This window comes from Trachemys scripta, chromosome 18 (assembly GCF_013100865.1).
Source record: "Trachemys scripta elegans isolate TJP31775 chromosome 18, CAS_Tse_1.0, whole genome shotgun sequence".
In the NCBI taxonomy this organism is placed as follows: domain Eukaryota; kingdom Metazoa; phylum Chordata; order Testudines; family Emydidae; genus Trachemys; species Trachemys scripta.
The window spans coordinates 2,901,389-2,911,578 of NC_048315.1; positions in this window are offsets into that span (position 1 = coordinate 2,901,389).

Here is a 10,190-nt window from a genome sequence, read left to right on the forward strand (position 1 = left end):
TTCAATAATTTAAAATGTGAGAAAACATTGTAATGGTTATTTTTAAAAGAATTTATGAACTAAAAGTGACTCATTTCCATGTATCCCTCTGAAAATCAGACCCATGTTCTGAATTGAGTCAGGTGCATTAGGTGTTCTGTAGTATATTATCCTGGTTTTCCTTTTCTCTTTTACCTCAGCATTGATACTTGTTTACAATGAGACACACATGCAGATGTGGATAATTCTGTGCAAATATATTTAACACTGTACAATGGTTTATTTTCCCCTTCAAATATACGAAGTTCAGCGCAACATCTTGACTTGTGCATTGAGCTCCACTGCCCTCTACTGGCTTCTCAATGCTATTCCCTCCGTAACTGAATGCAGTAGGTCAGGGGTGGGCAAACTTTTTAACCTGAGGGCCACATCAGGGTTCCAAAACTGTCTGGAGGGCGGGGTAGGGAAGGCTGTGCCTCCCCAAACAGCCTGGCCCCCGCCCCCTATCTGACCCATCCCACTTCCTGTCCCCTGACTGCCAGATCTGTGATTTGGGATTGGAAGGGCATGCAATTTATTCTTCCCATTTCTGGTGTGGTTAGATGGCATCCAGGGTAATGGGGACAGGCTCTATTTATTGCCAGAACTTACATGATGATAGAGAGATTGTGTGGGTAAACATCAGAAGACTTTCTTCTCATTATGAATGTCGTCCCCCTTTCCCAGTATCTTGCATAAATGGGTTTATATTCTGCATGTGAACTAAGACATTGATCTTGCAAACATTTAAGCCTGTGCTTTTCTCTAAGTATGCAAGTCATCCCATTGACTTTTGTGGACTATTCATATGAGTACATTTAAGTGTTTGCAGGATTGGGGCCTAGATAGCAAGAATTGTCAGTCACACTATGTGGGACAAGTAGAAACCTGCAGTGAACAAGCTGCTCACTCCAAACTTTAAATTCTCTCTCTCAAAAATACTCACTGGATGCTTGCAAATTAGTGCTGTTTGATCCCCTTCAGCACAAGCCTGTCATCTGAATAACTTGCCTGAAATTACACTGTTGACTAGGGTGACCAGATAGAATGTGTGAAAAATCAGGACGGGATTGAGGGGTAATAGGCATCTTTATAAGAAAAAGCCCCAAATATCAGGATTGTCCCTATAAAATAGGAACATCTGGTCACCCTACTGCTGACTTGGAGTTGCTAAGCCCTCAATATTCAACCTCTTCCAAGAAATGTCAGTTCTGTCAAGAGAGATTACATTTTTTTTAACTTATGTAGCCCTGACTGGAACTCTTTCAAACATTCTTTTGTCTCTTTACCCTGTAATTAAAATGAAATGTGTTAAGCATGAAAGGTCAATAGCTATTATGTTTTTATAAAACATATGCTCAGTGACTGTTCTATACATTTAGGATCTGTTTAGTTTCACTAGAGGGTAGCACTTAGGAGTTTTTAGGACATAATTGCTCAGAGTCACTGAACCTTTGATTGGAGAATATGGAGATGTAGGTCAGTGCCTGAAGGACAGAGCATTTAAACTATCTTTATTATAATCTTGTCTGAAATTCTGATTCTGAAGTATACCTTTCATAGCTGCAGCACTCTAATAGCCAACTCTCTGCTGGAAGCAGAGTCCCTGTTCTGCATAAACTCGGGCAGTTATTTTGGGTATTGCTGCACAGAAAGTCTTCACAGCTCTCTAAACCAATCACTCAAATCCCAGAGTTCTTCCAGAAATGACTTCACTGCATGAGAAGCAGTTTAGCAATGGAGACCAAGATAAATAAATTGTTTCCCTCTCTCTGCCCCCTTCATCTCCCCTTCCCTCCCGGAAAAGCTCCAGCTTTGTAGGTCTCCTATGACTTTGTGGACAGTTAATGAGCTGCAAGTATTTCTGCATAGAGGGCTATTTTTGTAGCTACCTGTGTCATCCTGAACTGCTGCTACTTGTGCCCAAGAAGAGCAAAAATTATCCAAACAGGAATGTCTTTACATCCAACACTGTGGTAGCTGAGTCTTAATGTAGGATATTGCCAGCCCTGAGTGTTGAAAAATCATGAGTCAGGCCTCCAAAATCATATGATTGGCTTGAAAATCATGAGGTTTAAAAATAACACATTTGGGGTTCTTTTTATCTGCCTTCTGCTGTTTGTCCTTATTGTTCATGGTTTTCAAGCTTTATCCATAACCGTGAGGCTAGACACTTTGTGTGTGTGTGTGTGTGTGTGTTTTAATGAAAACTGAGTCTCACCTACTAACATGACTCCAGGGGCTGGGGCTTTAAGTAAAACACTGAATATCACAATACCCATGATAAAATCCCAAGAGCTGGCAACATTGAGTATAGAAGCTAGATAGCTTCTCAGCAACCAGCCTGCTTCCCCACATGTCACTCACCATGACCATGAGCGCTCTGAATGTCTGCAGAGGGCTCTGGCTGTTGCACTGATGTGGTTTAGAGCGGTGTTTCTCAGTGACTGGGCCGGGGACCGGCACCGGTCCCTGAAATCTTCCTGACACAATTTAGGAAGGCAGCAAGCCAGTCAGTCCTTGGTATCTAAAAGGTGGAGAAACACTGGTTCAGACTATGATCCCAGCTGGGACTTCTACCCTTCTTTGGAAGCAGGAAGTGCCTTTGCAAATAAAAAACATTGTTGGTAGGTTTTAGGGCAGTTTGCAAAGCAGGTGGTGTCAAGCCAAATTCTGGTTGAGGTTGTGGCTTATTTCGCAGTTGGGAATCTGTTTTCTACTGTTGACTCGGGGCCTTTTCCACTCTTTTTTTTTTTTTTTGCTGCATTCATAATAAATTGGGAACCAGGACTCTTGGGTTCTATTCCCAATTCTTAGTCACTGACACTAAGGGACTTACTTTACCTCACTGTTCAGCCATCTATAATGTGTTGATGATGATACTTTAATTAAGTTTGTTTACTGTTTGTAGAGTGGTTTCAGATCCTTGGATGGAAGGCACAGTATCTAGTGAAATCTGCCTGTTCTCTGAATTCAGCAACTGAAAGCAAAGTTGCTTCATCTTCTGAGCCTCACTCAATTTGTTCATAAACTGCAAACCAAAGCGCTGAGGAGGGGATTACTTCTCTACTGAACTGACAGGGCTTTCCAAGCTGATAACAGTTGTCATTATTCTACTGAACCACCAACATATCCATAAAGACATGGGCTGTAGACCACAAGGGCAGGGATTTGAAAGTTAAGGCTGAAAAGACAGTCTGGTGAACTAAGCTCCTGACTCAGGTTAGCATAAGGCAGACTGTTTACATTTTTTTTCAAAGCCTTCTCTTAGGACCAACTTGGCTTGCTCCATGTGACTGCGTTTTGCAATTTGGCAGGAGGCACGAGACTTGGGTTTTGGGGGATGTTCGTCTGAGCCTTCCTGTTTTTTCTCTCTCTGTTACTAATGTACTGTAAGTATTTTATATTTTTTAAGCCCTTTGAAGAGTGAGACCCTCTATTGTGCAGGGTATCTGTGCTTTTCATTTGGTTCACCCCCATCTCTATCACTCCCTTCACCCTGATATCAGAGATAATTGTGTTTTTCACCCAATCATTAACAATTTTAAAAGTTCATAACTCCAGTGCTAAAAAATGTGTATCAAGTTTTCTGATGTCACCTCCCGGGGAAGTAAGCTGTTGTGATAGGAGCCTGAGGTCTCTTTCAAGAAACCTGGTTTAGTCCAGAGAGAAGTAGATGTAAGAGGGCAAGTGCTGGCGGGGAGAGATGCAGTGAAAAGGCAAAGGAATCCTCAGTTTGGTAAATGACTTTCAGGCTTTGTCAAGCTGCTGAGATGCTCCTGCTATTAAGGACCAGGGGCCCAGTCCTGCAATCTCTCTGTGTGGGACTCCCATGGAAACCACATGGAACACAACAGATTAAAAACAAAACAATATGTTACATTTCTATCTCCAATTCATGAAAATAGATGGATTTAACTCACTGTAGGTACCTGCTCGGGTACCTTCAGGTATGGATCTACCCACCACAACCTACCTGTAACAAGGAATGGGGCATCATTTCCCTTGGGCCAGATCATACCCACTAGACTTGCACACAGATGGGACCCTTTGTAGTTAGATTTACCCTCAGCTGTGCTGTAATGGTGAGAGCTGTCACCTCCAGGACACCTTCCCCTTCACTCTTACTGGACCCATGCAGTTGGAGTGGATGGAAAGGGCCAGTGCTGGGGGAAAGCACACCATCCAGTGCCTCCAACTGAATTCCATCTTGTGCAGAATCCCCTTTGATGTGAGGAACCCCCTTAAAGTGAGGTTCAGAGGACAGGGCCGTCCCTGGCAGCCCAGCACCAAGGAAGGATGAACAGCAGCACACTCTGGAATGATTTATTTGGTGGCACTCATGCAGTGTCTGATCACAAGCTAAAACCTTTCGTATCTCAATCTTGTAATATCCCAAGTGAAATATTGCCCTTTCAGTGTCCCAAACATACTTCACAAAAATATGGTTAGGTATCCAAATCTGCAGGTTCCTCTTGCTTGTGCTTGGGTCAAAATCTATGACTATTTAAAGGCCTCTACATCTTTATTATATTTTGGGCAGTGTGTTATTCTGCAATGACTAAGCTGCAACTATTGCAATGAGGCCTTCAGAACCAAAACAATATTTCTCTGAGTGAGTTCACTTGAAATAGCTCATTTGGTGAGCTGTTGTTCCCTTTTGGATTTGAATAGAATGGGAATTCTGGACTCCAACTCAATGGTGCTGTAAGCTGGTACATCTCCGTAGACTCCAACGCTCCAGCAATTAATTGTGCCCTCTGGTTCTAAGCCTTCTGTGTCTCCATCATCCGAAAGCTTCCTGGTGTCTAACCGATGTGATGATGAGTGAGTTGCCTTTAAATAGCCATTAACTTTAACGGTCACCATGGTAACTGTACTGGAGCCTCTTGCTGGTAGGTTGCCCAGCTCCCTGAGTTATTACAGTTTAATGCTCAGAGCCTGTTGGATTCCCAATTAGGCAGAGGTCACAAATGTCAGAAAGGAAAAAACGATGTATTTTAAATCTTTATGGAAGGGAATCTTGATGCTGGTGAAAGGAGTGGGATTGACAGCCCTGGAGAGTGATGGTGTTGGCCCACAGAAAAGGGACTTAATGGGCAGTAGTGAAGCAACTTTTCCCCATCCCCTCCCCCAGTGTGCTCCAACCCTGCTCAGGAGCAATCTAGTAGAGGGTGGGACAACACCAGTCTCCGTGGCTGATTCAGTGCTTGGCCTTTCTCCAGGAACAAGGTAACAAGGGAAATGGTGTTGTTCTAGTTGTGAGGTGGATAATACGAACAAGCTTAGACTCACCAGTTCATTGAACCTTGGTCACCAAACAGCTACCAGATTGTAACGCTTTTCAGTCACTATCCATCTGGGCCAGATTTCAGCTAGAGAGCTGGACAGGAAGGGCCTGATCCAAAGCCCACTGAAGACAAAGCAAAGATTCCCATTGCCTTCAATAGGCTTTGGACTAGATCCTAAGGTTCTCTATCTTCTTAACAGTAAGAACATTGGCTACATGTTCTATTTAATTTCAGGAACAAATAATTCTTCTTTCTATGGAGATGTCTAGCTCTTTGGTTAAACATGTTTAACTCTGCATTTGTCTCTTCCTCTCTGCATTTCCTGAGGGCTGTTTGAACTAATCAGTGTACTGAGCATGGGCTGGGAGGTAGGAATTCCTAAGCGATAATTATACTCCACTGATAAAGTCACTTTCAAGTGACTAGCTAGGCACAAATTTGCTCACCCATCTGCTCTGATGATGGAGGAAAAAGAGTGACATTGGAGTTGCCTAGGCAAATGAGAGAGAGAAGAGTTGCCAAGGCTGATTTAACTTCTTTGTTTCCTCATTGGTAACAATGGGAATAAAAATACTGATTCCCCTATCTCACAGGATGTCCAGAGTTAACATTTACAGGGCTTGGAGGAGGCAAACCCTTTAAGTGCTAAGGAATTTTATCACTGGACTGCTTGCTACATGGCTTCCCACTGTTCTGTGCACCCATGCTGTGCCCTTTGCACTTCTCCAAACTTCTTGCTCTGCTCCTCCAGCTGCTCTGCACAGTGAGCTTAGTGCCTTGCCCTGCTGTCCCTCACAGCCCCTTTCCCCCTTGCTGTTCTTGCTGCTCTACCCACCAGTCTCTTTACACCTTTGATCTTGCACAGCCTCTGTTCAGCTTTCCTCAGGTGGCATGCCTGTGCATACTCGGTGATTTCTGCCATTCTGATACCCTTTTGGCTCTTGTGGGATTTTGTTCAGCTTTTGTTCAATTTTTTCTGTCTAGCAAACTGTCCCCAAACTTGGTTGAATGTATCTTCCTCTGGCTTTATGTTCTGACGATCTTGCATCTTATTTGAATCTTTGCTGGTGACTTGAATTAGTCACTTGCTTTTCAGGGAACTTCGAGAGCTGAGAGTGCTTGCTGTAGTCCCAATAGATCAGTCCCAGTTCTATAAACTGTGATTTCCCCCCCCCTCCCCCCCCGAGCTTGGACAGAGACTAGGAGAGGGGATGTGTGAATGTAATGATATGTATTAACAGAGAACTAGCCCCAGGGTCCTGGCCATGTTCCATTTATATGAATTACATTTTATGTAACTAGACCTACCCCAATTTTCCCCTCTTAAATGTTACTGTATAATATTGTTGGTCCAAAGCTAGTCGTATCCAGAGGCAGATGCAAGTACCCGATTTACCGTCTGTAAAATGCTTTGGGTTCCTTTAGGATTCAAGGAGCTATAGAAATGCAAGGAGATTATTTTGTTCGTTATCACACTGAGCCCACCTACGTGCAACATCTATTGTTCCCCCGGGAGTCAGAAGGCTTATACCATATGTAGGTTGCTAGGACTTCATTCTAGCTACTTTCTTGCTTCTCTGCTCATTGTGTCTGTTGCCTTCAGATTTTGAAGGGTTTGAGTGGTATTTCTGTTTGTAAATCAGGCTGATGTTCAAGGTAACTGCTAGAAAACAGGAGGATGAGTCCTGGACCTTGTGTAGTAATTTGCTTTCAATTTCTGGGTCTTGTGTTTGACAGCTGATGTGATCAATATAACTGGAGCAGATAGTATTGTGTACATCTGTGAAGACTAGACCAGCCATTTGTTTTAAGGAGAAGTTCATGCTGCTGACACGTGAATCCTGAAAGCGGAGGTATTTGCTCCTAGTTGCTTCAGGGGCAATTAAAACCTGAGGCATATGTCAACTTGACACCTCTTCTGCTGAATTTAGAGATGTCCCAATTGCTTTTAGCTGCAGTAAGATGATTTATTGTGTGTTAAATATCTGTGAATTGGGGGTTTGCAGCTATGTTTTACTATCTTTACTGTATATAAATAATGAAAGCAGAGACAGAATCTCAGAATGGAATTTCCTTGCATTCCATCAATGCATATTTCTTAATATTTCATAATGTGAAGTTACAGTTAGTTCTGAAAAGACTTGGGTCTGGAAAATTGTCTTGTTAGTGGCTAATTTTGAGTGAGGAACTGCTCAACTCTAATCCAGACCTTCCCACTGACTCTGGATTTCGTCAAGTCCCTAAAGTCAACATGTTCAAAAGAATTCAAATGTTGAAAAATTGGAAAATCAGAAGAGAGCCACAAGAATAATTAAATGATTAGAAAGCCTGCCTCAACAAAGAGAAGGTTAAAGGGTGACTTGATCACAGAAATATTTCATAGTGGGCTCTTCAATCTAGGAAGAAAAGTGTAACATGATTCAGTGGCTGGAAATTGAACCTAGACAAATTCAGATTGGAAATAAAGCATACATTTTTAACAGTGAGAGTAATTAACTATTTGGAACAAGTTACTAAGGATCATGGTGGATTCTCCATCACAGACAATTTTTAAATCAAGACTGGTTGTTTTTCTAAAAGATCTGCTCTAGGAAGTTCTCTGGCCTGTGTTATACAGGAGGTCAGACTAGATGATCACAGTGGTCCCTTCTGGCCTTGCAATCTACGAATCTATGAGAAGTAGCCTCTGATTTTGGGTTCCTAACTTAAAACAACTTGAGTTTGATTTTTCAGAGATGTTAAGCACATGTAAATCTAGCTGAAGTCAATGGGCACTGCAGGCACTCGGTACCTCTGAAAATTGGACCACTAACTTCTATGTTCCTCACTTGCCCCATCTCTAGACTGGATATTGCTAGCCTATATCACTAACTTGATTGATGTCTGTAAAACACTTTGAGATCCTGGAATTGAGGGTAAGAAGGAAGCACTAGGATTTTATGATATCCATAATCAAACTTCATAGCTAGCTGCACTCAGAAACCCTGCCCTATGTTAGAGAGCCCATTAATCTCCTGGGATTTGAACTATATACACTTCATCATTTTTCTTTGTCAGTTTGTCCTGATTCTTGTTGCTGCTGGGCCCCCAGGCATGCATCTTGTATAGGAGCTGAGCCCTGCAGTGCTGCTGCTGTTCTAGGGCTGTGAACAGTTCCACTAGAAGCCCCTCAAAAACAGAGGTGACAACTCAGCTGTTTTTATGTATATCAACCTGAAATGCATCATAAAGCTCTAAGCCTAGAAGCACCTTGCACCAGCCCATTGAATTCAGTATATTCTATTTAAAAGACGCCGCAGACACACATTCTGGCCAATCCTAAATTCCTTGTCCTGTTCTGAGAGTTGGTGGCATGCAGTAAAAATGTAGTAATGTGGTGGTTGTGGGAAAGCACCTCACAATGTCAAATGACCATCTGTCTTGGTTCCTATTAGGTTATCTCTGGGGGAACCGTGCACCCTATCTCATGCCATCTTTTTCAGCAGTTCAATCAAGGAGGAGCAGCCGGGGAATGCACCTGCTGGGCTGCCTGAATAGTCCAGTTACAGCCAGGAACAGGGCACTTACTGTGCTGCTTGAACATGGTCACTCTCAATGGACTGTTAATGGGATGATGGCCTCAAAACATATACAATGGAAAAGTAGCAGTGAAAGTGTTCAGATAAAAAATGGAGACCCAAAGCCTCTGGTTCACTCTCCACTTGCTATGTTGGGCATTAGTTATTATTAATTTTCCTAGGAATACAACGGCACTTTCTTCACCACTCCTGACTTGTCCAAGAGAGCCCTGAGAGAGCACAGACCCCCACTGGGGAGCACTAAGTCATAGCTGGACATTCATTTCACTTGTAAACGTCTTGCCCTTTTGAATGGAAGGGAAAACCACAGTAAAGCTACCCTTCCTCTAGTGAGGGGCTTTAAGGGGCTTTTTCTACCCCTCACTTATATCACACTCACATTACTGAAGCATGTCCCCACCTTCAACTTTTCTGACCCATGTTTTTGTCAGCGATATATCCATTGCTGCTGAGAGAACCTCGTATCAATTCGCACAGTTTAAAAACAGGAGGAAAGTTTCATTTCATTGTCTAAGCCTTTGTTTGCTTTGTAATTATGATGCTGGTTTTGGCACAATATATATATATATATTGTGGTTTCTCATGCTGTAATTTCCATAGCCATCAAAGATTTAGGAACCAGCCATGTTAGTCCTCTGTCAGATTCTTGAGTACATAGGCCACTGCCTGCACTTTTTTCTTTTGGGCAGAAGTAAGTGCAGATCAGTTTCTACTCCCTAGACTCTAGGGCACAGGCAGTGACATTGGCACATTCCAGTTTCCCCCCATATCATTCCAATTGCATAAGTTCGCATCTGGAATTCCTGCGGTTTCAGAAAATTCCAGCAAATGTTCCTTAGCCCTTCTATGAGCCTTTCCGTAGTCCCTTTTCTCTATCCACTACTGCAAGGTGTAAGTGATTGTGATTGATGGTGCAGCAAGAGAGTGGAATGCTGCCAACAGGGCACCATCTGGAAACTGTTTTAATACCAATTTACCCTGAAACTGGTTTCTACTTGGTGTATAGTCTTCTGGCTGTCCTCTCTGCAGCAGAAGCTGAAAGCACATAAACTGCTGACTCTGGGGTAAGTTACTCTTTTGCTGAAACTGTAAAGGAAAATACATTAAAGGGGTTTGTAAACACCTTGGTTCAAAGTAGTGCTTGCAACATGTTGTAGTTGCAATTAGGGCTGTCAAGCGATTAAAAATATTAATCACGCGATTAATTGCACTGTTAAACAATAATAGAATACCATTTATTTAACTATTTTTGGATGTTTTCTACATTTTCAAATATATTGATTTCAATTACAACACAGAATAC